The sequence below is a fragment of the Jaculus jaculus genome, chromosome 1, assembly GCF_020740685.1.
Source record: "Jaculus jaculus isolate mJacJac1 chromosome 1, mJacJac1.mat.Y.cur, whole genome shotgun sequence".
NCBI classification, from domain to species: domain Eukaryota; kingdom Metazoa; phylum Chordata; class Mammalia; order Rodentia; family Dipodidae; genus Jaculus; species Jaculus jaculus.
Genome location: NC_059102.1, coordinates 284,998,467 through 285,011,483, shown reverse-complemented (window position 1 = coordinate 285,011,483; position 13,017 = coordinate 284,998,467). Strand labels below are relative to the sequence as shown.

At 41.2% G+C, this 13,017-nt stretch overlaps 1 pseudogene; it reads left to right on the top strand.

Moving 5' to 3' along the window:
- The first annotated feature begins 9,990 nt into the window (after nucleotides 1–9,990).
- On the top strand, nucleotides 9,991–12,042 carry LOC123463432 (annotated as a pseudogene).
- Nucleotides 12,043–13,017: the final 975 nt, after the last annotated feature.

The following is a 13,017-nucleotide window of genomic DNA, read 5'->3' as shown; positions in this document are numbered from 1 at the left end:
AAGTGCCTTAACCACAAAGCCATCTCTCCAGCTCTTGAAATTTAAATACACATTTTAAAATTATTATAGCTGATAGTAGAAATTTGTGCATTTGAAAATAAAGAGCCAGCTGTGGCATCACATGCCTTTAATCTCAGCAGGGAGGCAGAGGTAGGAGGGTCACTGAGTTCTAGGCCACCCTGAGACTACATAGTGAATTACAGGTCAGCCTGGGTTAGAGCAAGACTCTACCTCAAATAAAAACCAGATCCACACACCTTTATTGCCAGCACTAGGGAGGCAGAGGTAGGAGGATCACCATGAGTTCAAGGACACCCTAAGAATACAGAGTGAATTCCAGGTCAGCCTGGGCTAGAGTGAGACCCTACCTCAAAAACAAACAAACAAAACAAGAAAAAAAAAATCACAAATGTAAATGGAGTATAACTGCCCTGGAAATCTAAGAAAAATTGTTGTAGTCAGAACTGGTGAGATGTCTTGGTGGTTAAAGTGCTTGCTGTGCAATTCTGAAGTTCTGAACAGGTAAATGTACAAGTTGTGGGGAACTTCTCTAATCCCAGTTCATTGACTTTGAGAAGGGAGTTGGAGACAGGAGGATTTCCTGGAAGCTCAGAAACAAGTGGTGAACAACTAGAGAACATGCCTTAACATGCACACACCTGCACTCACAGACATAAAAACTTTTAGAATTGAAGGCTTAGTATTTTTAGAGAAAAAAACTCTTATGATATTACCATTTACTCTGCATTATTTGACTTGAAGTTTAATTGTTTCTACAATAAAAATGCAGGAAAAACAAGAGCAGTGCAGTGGAGAGATGCCTAATTGAACTCTTCCAACCTAGCCACTTTTTATTCATCAAATAGTGTATCAAAGAGGCTTTCTCTAATAATACCATATGCAAGAGCTGGTACATCCTGCAGTCCCAGTCCCTCGTATTGCTTTATTTTCCTCCAGTTTTCTCTAGACACTGGCTTAAACATGTTGTATTTTTATTTGTTACCTGTCTTCTCCAAAGAATATTGTCAATTCCATAGTCATGGTTTACTACTAGTTTTCAGGTCAGAGGAGTAGGTACCCTGAGTTGCAAACCTTCCACTAGTACTTGGTAAGTACATTGTGGTAGTTTGAATCAAATGTCCCTCATAAGCTCATGAGTTTTGAATGCGTTGTTCCCAGCTGATGGCAATTTACTAAGTTAAGTTTTGCAGCAAGAGATGTGTTGTTGGTGGAGAGGTGGGGGTTTTAGGTATTATAGCCAGCTCCATCTTGCTAGAATCTGGCTTACTCTTACTGCTGTTGTCAACTTCCTGTGACAGTGGTGATGTCTAGCCTCTGTTCATGCTGAGCTTTCCTCTGCTGTCATAAACCTTCACCTCAATACAATAAGCCAAAATTAAAAAAAAAAAAAATCTTTCTTTTTATCAGCTGCTTTTGGTCAAGTGCTCTTACCCCAGCAGTGAGAAGGTAGCTATAACATTCATTAATTACAACAGCACATTTTAGTACAGAACATAATACTTGAATACAGGAGTCATCTATTAAGAGTTTATAAAGTATATTTTTATATTATATGTTACAATTATTTCCCCTTATATTTCACTTCCATTTCCTAAATGAGAAAAATGAAATACTTAACTGTGGTATTTCAGAAAAAGAAAGAATTTTATCATTTGTCCAAATTAAATGCCATTAGTAGCTGTTTGATCTTCCTTATATTAAAAGGAGGAGGTGCAGGAATGGGACAGGGAGGAAAATGTTACAATTTGAATGTGGTGACTCACAACTGTAATCCCAGAACCCTGAAGGTTGAAGTAGGAAGATTACTTCAAATCTGGGGCATCCATGGACTACATAGTCCCAGCCCAGCTGGGGCTGCATAGCAAGACCCCATCTCAAAAGAACTTAAGAAGGGGGAGCCTGGAGAGATGGCTTAGCAGTTAAGGCACTTCCCTGCAAAGCCCAAGGACTCATGTTTGGCTCTCCAGGACCCATGTAAGTCAGATGCACAATGTGACATAAGTGCACAAGGTTGCACATGCACACAAGATTTTGATTGCAGTGGCTGGAGGCCCTAGTGTGCTAAATCTCTCCCTCCCTCTCTCTCTCCCTCTCTCTCTCTCTCTCTCTCTCTCTCTCTCTCTTCTCTCACATTTACTCTCTGTGATAGAGAGAAGGAAGGATGTAAAGAGGGAGAGATGGCTTAGCAGTTAAGGTGTATGCCTGTGAAGCCTAAGGACCCAGGTTTTGATTCTCCAGGTCCCAAGTAAGCCATATGCACATGGTGGCACATGCATCTGGAGTTTCTTTGCAGTGGCTAGAGGTCCTGCTGTGCCCATTCTCTCTCTCTCCCTCTCTGTGTCTCAAATAAGTAAATAAATATAAAATCTTAAAAAAAAAAAAACTCATTCTTTTTTTTTTTTCAAGGTAGGGTCTCACTGTGGTCCCGGCTGACCTGGAATTAACTCTGTCAGCTCAGGGTGGCCTTGAACTCATGGTAATCCTCCTACCTCTGCCTCCCAAGTGCTGGGATTAAAGGTGTGCGCCATCACGCCTGGCTAAAACACTCATTCTTATAGCCAGAATGGTAGCACATGCCTTTAATCCCATCACTCAGGAGGCAGAGGTAGGAGGATCACCATGAGTTCAAGGCCACCTTGAGACTGCATAGTGAATTCCAGATTAGTCTGGACTACAGTGAAACTCTACCTCAAAAAAAAAAAAAAAAAAAAAAAAAGCAGAGTTCTTGCTGCAATGAATCTGACCATGTGAATTTGGGTTTTTTGGAACTCGTGTGCTGGAAAAATATGGAAAATATGGAAGGACTTAGTACTTGGCACTGGAAAAGCCTCACAGTGTGATAAGCCAAGTTTTATGGGCTATTTCTGATGAGAATTTGAGAACGCTAAATGCAGAGAGAATTGTGGACTGTGAAGGCTTGGCTTATGAACTTTCAAGGGTGGGAGCTAGAGGGACAGAACAGAGAACTTCCTTGGAACTGGGCTACTGGCATAAGGCTGGCTTCAATCTTCTGTTCATGGCCAGAGAGTTTGACCAAAGTTGAACTTAAAAGTAATGGACTGGTGTGTTTGGTGAAGGTGTAGAACAGAAAGGTATAAAAGATGTACACTTTATCACAGGAAAAATTCAAGCAAGTTTAAAGTTACAGGCTCAGAGACTGGCTTGAGGTTACTAAATTTGCAGTTGATTTGATTAATTTGATTACCACCCATAAGAGTGGGCCAACTGCTTTGCATTGGGACAATAAAAAAAAAAAATGCTTGAGACTTAAAACCCAACACAGGAAAAGCTCAATGGGTAGTGTGGTGTTTAGATTCAGGTGTCCCCCATAAATTTAGGTGTTCTGAATGCTAGGTTCCCAGCTGATTGAGATTTGGAAATTAATGCATATTGGAAGCAGTGTATTGTTGGAGGTGTGCTGGTTTTATAGCCAGTTTCCCCTTTACACTGTTTGGCACACTCTCCTGTTGCTTTTGTCCACCTGATGTTGGCAAGGAGATGGTGTCCACCCTCTGCTCATGCCATAATTTTCCCCTGCCATCATAAAGTTTCCCCTTGAGTCTGTAAGCCAAAATAAACCTTTTTTCCCACAAGCTGCTCTTGGTTGGGTGATTTCTGCCAGTAATGCAAACTTGTCTGCAACAAGTAGTAATGCAACTTCTTTTAGAAGAAAAAGAATTAAGAGAAAAATTCTAAAGGCATAAGCTGCTCTTCAAGGTCAATATTTATTTCATCCCTGGATTTATAAATTAGCTATGCTGCTGTTCACCTGGTAATGGTTTTGGAAGCATGAAAAACACATGGAAGTGGGTCATGATGTACACACTGTACCAGGAGCTGCTGTAGAGATGCAGCATGTGAAATGGGTTGATTTCCTTGTGTATAGACCAGTGAGCCCATTGTCTGAAGTTGAAGCAGTAGCTGCTGCTGAGACGTGGCATGTGAAACAGGGTTGTTGGAATCCTTATAGTGGAGGACAAAAAAAGGCAATTGTATGGTGCTATGAAGATGGACCATGTTTTATAGTGGATACCTGAAGATGCTTTGGATATACCAGGACTGTACAATGTCTACCATGGAGTGCTCTTGACTCAGAATGAAAGATCTCTCTAGGATACTCAGACCATCTGGAAGGATCCAGAAACTGTCACTGGTTATGGATGTGGTACTTGAACTACAGATGTTTGATATTTACCTCATAGTTATTGATTTGTATTGGTCCAGTTTCTCCCTGTTATGTCTAATTGCAGTGAAATTGCTTACTCTGTGCCATTATGTTTTAGAAGTATAGAACTTATTTTGATATTACAGGACTCAAAGTTAAGAGACAGCCTTAAATCTCAGATGAGACTTGTGACTTTGGAATGGTCTTAAAGTTGGTAAAGTTTATGGAGACCTTTGAAGTTGGACTGAATAAAATTTGCACTGTGAGAGATCCTGAGGCTATGTGGGCAGGGGAAGAATGTAGTAGTTTAAATATGTGGCCCCACAGACTCAGGCTTGAACCTTGAATCTCCAGTGGGTGGGGGCCTACTGAGGAAGAGGTATGTCACTGAGGGAGGATCATGGAGTCTAGCACTAAGGTGTGTCTGGGGCGGATTTTAAGTCCAGCCCTAAGGTGTGTGGAGAAGAGTATTTGAGCTTTAGTGGTTTGTGGTTCTGGCTGTTTCTAGTGACTCTCTGCTTGGATCTAAGAAAGAAAACCAGCTTCTTCCACCATTTATGGTGTTCCCCTGGATTTTGTAAGCCTTAAATAAACCCTTTTCCACATATAAGCTGCTTTTGGTCTGGTGTTTATCTAGCAACATGAAGCTGACTGCAACATGTAAGTAGAACTGTGGAAGGATAAAAGTTTTCAGAGGAGAAGACAGAGTTAATAGCATCTAAGGAGAAAAAGTACTCATATTTATTGGTGTATCAGACTCCACATTTAAATGGTACACCAACAAAAACATCAACATAAAGATTTAGTCCATTTTGTGATGCTATAAGTGGTAATTTGTAAATTCATCCCTCACGGATTTATAGAAAGGTCCTGGACTTCAGTGAGGTCCTTCTTGCTGTATTAAGAAAGCAAACAAGAAACTATGTGTGCATCAGAAAAGTAGTAATTGGGAATTAAGCTATAACACATGAACACAGTCAAAGTTTTATTTTATTTTTGGTTTCGGATTTATTTACTTTATTTATTTATATATTTATTTGTTTTGGTTTATTTGAGGTAGAGTATCACTCTGGCCCAGGCTGACCTGGAATTCACTATGGAGTCTCAAGGTGACCTCAAACTCTCGTCTATCCTACCTCTTCCTCCTGAGTGCTGGGATTAAAGGTGTGTACCAGCATGTCTAGCTCTCAAAAATTTTTTATCTTGACTTTCTTAGCAGCTCTATGAAGCAAAGGCTACTTTTTAAAATTTTATTTTATTTATTTATTTGAGAAAGAGAAAGAGGGTGAGAGAGAGAATGGGTCTACCAGGGCCTTTGGTCCTTGCAAACGAGCTCCTAATACACGTGCCATGTTGTTCATCAGATTACATGGGTCCTGGGGAATTGAACCTTGGTTCTTTTGCTTTGCAAGCAAGCAAGCACCTTAACCACTAAGCCATCTCTCCATGCCCACAAATGCTCTTTTATTAAATTAAATGGGAGGACTTCCGGTTAAGGTGGCAGTGTAGATACCATGCCAAAGTGGCCTAAAGGGGAAAAGCCAAAAAAAAAAAAAAAAAAAAAAAAAAATCAGCAAAATACACACTTTTACTAAAAAGTGAGGTGTATAGGAAATTGAAATGGCAGCGGAGAAGTAAGAGAGATCCAGAGCATCCAGAGCCCACATAGGCCAGCAGAAGCGGCTCTGGCAAGTCTGCTGACTGCGGCACCAGCACCTACATGCCAGGATACCACCAGGCTTGGCTTGAACTACAGGAAAAGCGAGGTGAGGGGAGCTTCCACTCACACAGGAGCTCTCCACAAACTCAAGAAATGTGAAGGGAGAGTGGCAATGAACAACAGAGGAGCAGATCACAAGGTAGAAGAACACATGGAAAAGCGAGAGAACTAGAGCAGCATCACCAGCCTCCCCTCCCCCACCACAAGTGCCAAGCTCCAGTGAACAGAGCAGTGGTCCAGGGACCTGGCCACGGCAACTTGAACCAACAGCGGGACCCAAGCAGGAGCAGAGAGGAAAGGATCTCACCTGGTCACAAGCTGACTTGGAACCCTCAACAGATCAGAAATCTTAACCTCCTTGTTGTCAGGATTAGGGTGAGGGTGGGGCACCACACACCCTAAGGGAAAGTTAGAGGATCTGGTTGTCATAATACCTACTCTTGGATAAATACTCCGAGCTGTTTTTCCTTGAAAGTGTACATTGTTTAGTTAAATTTTAGAATCTGCCTGTATTTTGTTCCACTCAGCCTACTTGAATACTGTCATACCAGGCAAACCCAACACCTAGGGTCACTTTTGTAGATACTCTGAGAGTCTTGAGAGCCACACCTAATGCCTTAAGCTCCTTCCCTGAAGTTATATAACATCAGATTATCTGACACATCTAATAATACCCAGCTAACTAGAAAATCCAATCATTTAAATAATCCAGGATGCAAAAATATATACATTATAACACAAGAAACACCAAAAATCAAGACAATATTAATGTATCAGGAATGACCTCCAGTGAGAATGAGTTAGAGGAAATGCCTGAGAAAGATTTCAAAAGAATGATTATAAATATGTTCAAAGAAGTCAAAGAAGAAATCAAAGGAATGAAAGAAGAAATCAAAGGAATCAAAGAAAACACAGGACACCAATTTAATGAAATAAATAGATCAATACTGGACATAAATAAGGAAATAGAAATAATAAAGGAAAACCCGTCAGAATTACTAGCAATGAAGAACACAGTTAATGAAATAAAAAACTCTGTAGAAAATCTCACCAGTAGAATGGATGAAGGAGAGGACAAAATATCTAAGCGAGAAGACCAGGTGGCAGATCGAATACAGTCCACAAAGAGAAAGACAAACTAATAGAAAAGTATGAGTGGGGATTTCAAGGTATTCAGGACACTATGAAAAGATCAAACTTAAGAATGCAGGGCATAGTAGAAGGAGAAGAATTTCACTCCAAAGGCATAGTAGGCATCATCAACAAAATCATAGAAGAAAACTTACCCAAAATTGGGAAACAGGTGCCAATGCAGATACTGGAATCCTTTAGAAAACCAGCAGACAAAACCTAGAAAAAAACTCTCCTCGCCCATATTATAATCAAACTACCAAACACACAAACAAAAGAAAAAATATTAAAACCAGTCAGAGAGAAAAATGAAGTTACTACAAAGGCAAGCCTATCAGGATTACAGCAGGTTACTCAACACAAACTTTAAAGCCAGAAGGACGTGGAGTGATGTATTCCAAGTCCTGACAGATAACAACTGTCAACCAAGGTTACTTTACCCTGAAAAACTATCCATTCAAATAGGTGGAGAAATAAGGACATTCCATAACAAAAGCAAGCTGAAGGAGTATTTGAAGACAAAACCAGCTCTACAGAAAATACTTGAAAGAATCCTCCATGCTGAAGAAAAAGAAAAGCACACATATAAGGAACCAGGAAAAAACAAACAATACTCAAATGCTAGTTAACACAAGAGAGCAAGGGTGAAACTGGAAGAAGTACAAAAAAATGGCAAAAATGAATATACACCTTTCAATATTATCTCTTAATATCAATGGCTTCAATGCCCCAAACAAAAGGCATAGGTTCGCAGACTGGGTGAAAAATCAGGATCCTTGGGCTGGAGAGATGGCTTAGCAATTAAGCGCTTGCCTGTGAAACCTAAGGACCCCGGTTCGAGGCTCGGTTCCCCAGGTCCCATGTTAGCCAGATGCACAAGGGGGCGCACGCGTCTGGAGTTCATTTGCAGAGGCTGGAAGCACTGGCGCACCCATTCTCTCTCTCTTCCTCTATCTGTCTTTCTCTCTGTGTCTGTCGCTCTCAAATAAATAAATAATTAATTAAAAAAAATCGGGATCCTTCAATTTGTTGCCTCCAAGAAACCCAATTTCTATAAAGGATGGACACTATCTTAGGGTGAAAGGTTGAAAAATGGTGTTCCAAGCAAATGGACATAGAAAACAAGCAGGAGTTACTATCCTAATATCTGACAAGCTAGACTTCAGTCCAACATTAGTTAAGAAACATAAGAAAGGTCACTTTATATTGATTAAGGGCACACTCCAGGAGACATTACAATCCTAAACATATATGGACCTAACATGGGGGCCCCCAAATTCATCAAACAAACACTATTAGAACTAAGATCACAGATAACACCAAACACAGTGGTAGTGGGTGACTCCAAGACCCACTCTCATCAACTGACAGGTCATCCCAGGAAAAAATAAACAGAGAGACATCTGGACTAAATGAGGTCACAGAAGGAATGGACCTAACAGATATCTTCAAGACATTTCATCCAAATGATGATACACATTCTTTTCAACAGCACACAGAACATTCTCTAAAAAGGACCATATATTAGGACACAAAGCAAACCTTAACAAATACAGGAAAATTGAAATAGTTCCTTGCATTCTATCTGACCACAATGGAATCAAACTACAAATTAATAGCAAGAAAGGCTATAAAGCATACACAAAATCATGGAAATTAAATAACACACTACTAAATAATGAATGGGTCAATGAAGAAATCAAGAAGGCAATCAAAAAATTATAGAGTCAAACAATAATGAGAACACAACATACCCAAATCTCTGGGACACAATGAAGGCAGTTCTAAGAGGTAAATTTATAGCTTCAAGTGCCTATATTAAGAAATTAGAAAGGTTGCAAGTAAATGACCTAATGCTTCACCTTAAAGCCTTGGAAAAAGAAGAACAAGGCAATACAAAAATCAGCAGATGCAAAGAAATAATAAAGATTAGGGCAGAAATTAATGAAATATAAACAACAACAAAAAACAATCCAAAGAATCAATGAAATAAAGATCTGGTTCCTTGAAAGGATAAACAAGAGTGATAAACCCTTAGCAAATTTGACCAGAAGAAAGAGAGAAGAGACACAAATTAATAAAATTAGAGATGAAAAAGGTAACATGACAACAGATTCCAGAGAAATTCAAAAAATCATAGGAACATACTATAAAAGCACATACTCTACAAAGTATGAAAATCTAAAAGAAATGGGTGATTTCCTTGATTTATATGACCTACCTAAATTAAATCACGATGAAATTAATCACTTAAATAGACCCATAACAAGCATGGAGATCTGAACAGTTATCAAAAATCTCCCAACTAAAAAAAGCCCAGGCCCAGATGGATTCACTGCTGAATTTTACCAGACCTCCAGGGAAGAACTAATGCCAATGCTTCTCAAGCTTTTCCATAAAATAGAAAGAGAAGGAATCCTACCAAATTCCTTGTATGAAGCCAGCATCAGCCCGATACCAAAACCAGGCAAAGATAGAACAAGAAAAGAAAATTACAGACCAATCTCCCTCATGAACATAGATGCAAAAATTCTCAATAAAATTTTGGCAAACAGAAAACAAGAATATATCAGAGAGATCATTCACCCTGACCCAGTAGGCTTTATCCCAGAGATGCAGGGATGGTTCAACATATGCAAATCAATAAATGTAATACATTATATAAATGGAGTGAAGGACAAAAATCATATGATCATCTCATTCGATGCAGAGAAAGCATTTGACAAAAATCAAACATCCCTTCATGATAAAAGTCCTACAGAAACTGCAAATAGAAGGAACATATCTCAATATAATAAAGGCTATTTATGACAAGCCTACAGCCAACATATTAAGAAATGGGGAAGAGAGCCGAGAATGGGAGCCGAGCGCAGCGTCTGAACCATACGCCGATCTCCTCTCCGCGCTCTCTCTCCACCTCGCTCTCGCCGCTTGCCCACCTTCCTTCCCGCTGGCCCGCGGCCGCCCAGAACGCCTTCCACCATGGCCACCTCAGCAAGTTCCAACTTGAACAAAGGCATCAAGCAGATGTACATGGCCCTGCCTCAAGGCGAGAAAGTCCAAGCCATGTATGTCTGGATCGATGGTACCGGAGAAGGGCTGCGCTGCAAGACCCGCACCCTGGACTGTGAGCCCAAGTGTGTAGAAGAGTTGCCAGAATGGAATTTTGATGGCTCTAGCACTTTCCAGTCTGAAGGCTCCAACAGTGACATGTACCTCCTCCCAGTTGCCATGTTCCGTGACCCTTTCCGCAAGGATCCCAACAAGCTGGTGTTCTGTGAAGTTTTCAAGTATAATCAGAAGCCTGTAAACGGATTATGGACATGGTCAGCAACCAGCACCCCTGGTTTGGAATGGAGCAGGAATATACTCTCATGGGGACGGATGGGCACCCCTTTGGTTGGCCTTCCAATGGCTTCCCTGGGCCCCAAGGCCCATATTACTGTGGCGTGGGAGCTGACAAAGCCTATGGCAGAGACATCGTGGAGGCTCACTACCGGGCCTGCTTGTATTCTGGAGTCAAGATCACGGGAACAAATGCCGAGGTCATGCCTGCCCAGTGGGAATTCCAAATTGGACCTTGTGAAGGAATCCGCATGGGAGATCACCTGTGGGTGGCCCTCTTTATCTTACATCGTGTATGTGAAGACTTTGGCGTGATTGCAACCTTTGACCCTAAGCCCATTCCTGGGAACTGGAACGGCGCAGGCTGCCATACCAACTTCAGCACGAAGGCCATGCGGGAGGAGAATGGCCTGAAGTACATTGAGGAGGCCATTGAGAAACTCAGCAAGCGGCACCAGTACCACATCCGTGCCTACAATCCCAAGGGAGGCCTGGACAATGCCTGGCGCCTGACTGGCTTCCACGAGACCTCCAACATCAACGACTTTTCCGCCGGTGTTGCCAACCGCAGCGCCAGCATCCGCGTTCCCCGGTCTGTTGGCCAGGAGAAGAGGGGTTATTTCGAAGACCGGCGCCCTTCTGCCAACTGCGACCTCTTTGCAGTGACAGACGCCGTCATCCATATGTGTCTTCTCAACGAGACTGGCGACGAGCCCTTCCAGTACAAAAACTAAGGGGACGATGCTTCCAGCGACTGAGCCCTTCCCAGCTCTTCATCCCACTGCAACTCTCCCTCTCCCTGGTGTCTTAATTATCCTCATTACTCAAAAGTGGGATTTCAAGGTCTTTTTATTCCTCATGCCCAGTGAACCTTGCTTTTCCTTGGTCAGGATAGAGGGGTCAAGTTCTTAATCTCCATGTTCCCAGCCCCCGTTTTCTTCCTTTCTAATGTGTGGGTGGGCGCAGGGAAAGGTGGTGATGCTTCTCTCTGGAGGTGTCCTTGTTTGGTAGATGTCACCTCCGCACAAAGCAGCGTGTGAAGGAGGGGAGAACTTCCTCTAAAGGACAGCTGGAAGGGCAGGCTGACTACTTATGATGGCATGTCTCCTTCAATTCTTAAGATTAAACCAACTCTCACTAGTGGAGGTTAGGAGAAGAACAAGAACTGGGGGTTAGTTTACCTCTTGTGTTTCTCTTGCTTGGAGCCACCCACACCCTTCACAAACAGCAGCTCAGCAACAACAGATGGCTGTCCTACCTTAAGAGAAGAAAAGTTCTTTACTGCTTGATCCTCCATTTATAACAAAAAGCAAAAGTAGTATTTTTATATTTAAATGTAAAAACAAAAAAATTATATAAGGGTTGTGGATATGTGTGTTTTTCTAAAGAAAACAAACATCCTGGTCACTGGGTGCCAAATGTGAGGTAAATTATTTGGTTCAAGGGTCCCCTTTGTAAGTAAAGGAAGTAGCAGTGGGGAACATAGTACTAGAAAAATTGGTTATTTGGGACTGTTCTTCATTTTACCAGGATTTCCCTGCCCATTTTTTGCAGGCGATAGGTACACATTACTTGCAGTCTCTGAGCCCCGTGTCTAACTCTAGAAGACACACACGCACTTGTCCACACGTGGGTTTAGAAGTATGAGTTGGCTGGTCAACTTTTTTTACTGACAAGGGGGTGTTGGGGTTATTTTTTGGTGGGATTTTAGCATGTCACTAAAGCAGGCCTTTTGATATATTAAATTTTTTAAAGCAAAACAAGTTTTAGATTTTAATCAGATTTGTAGGGTTTCTAAGTCTAGTTTTACAGAATTGCCTGTTTGCTTCAACTGTCTTTCCATTTGCTTCTTGGTGGAGCTGGGGACAGACCTGGAGTTAAAACACTTGTAATTTTGTATCCTAGTGTCTTGTTCTCCCAGCAAAATGTTCTTGTTTGTTAAAATTCCTAGGGAGTAGTCTTTCCTATCATAATAAACACGTGCCGCCCTGTCCTCTGTGTCCTTTGCTGTTCTCTGTGGCTTGTGTGCTGTGGGTTTTCTCTTCCCAAGATGACTTCTAACTGCCATGTGCAGTATGTTCAGAGTTAGATAACTCGTCATTGTAAACAAACTGGAACTGCCCAGAGCAGGGCTTATAAATCACCCTAACATTTAAAAAAAAAAAAAAAAAAAGAAATGGGGAAAAACTGGAAGCTTTTCCACTAAAATCAGGAACAAAACAAGGGTGTCCACTGTTCCCACTTTTATTTAACATAGTACTGGAAGTCTTAGCCATAGCAATAAGGCAAGAGATGCACATAAAAGGCATACAAATTGGAAAGGAAGAAGTCAAGTTATCATTATTTGCAAATGATATGATTGTATACATAATAGACCCTAATGACTTTACCAGCAAACTGTTAGAGCTGATAAACACCTACAGCCATGTAGCAGGATACAAAATAAATACATGGAAATCAGTAGCATTCCTATATGCTAACAAGAAACACACAGAGGATGAAATCAGAGAATCACTACCATTCACAACTGCATCAAAGAAAATAAAGTACCTTGGAATAAACCTAACCAAGGAAGTAAAGGATCACTACAATGAAAACTATAAAACACACAAGCGCGAAATTGCAGAAGACACTA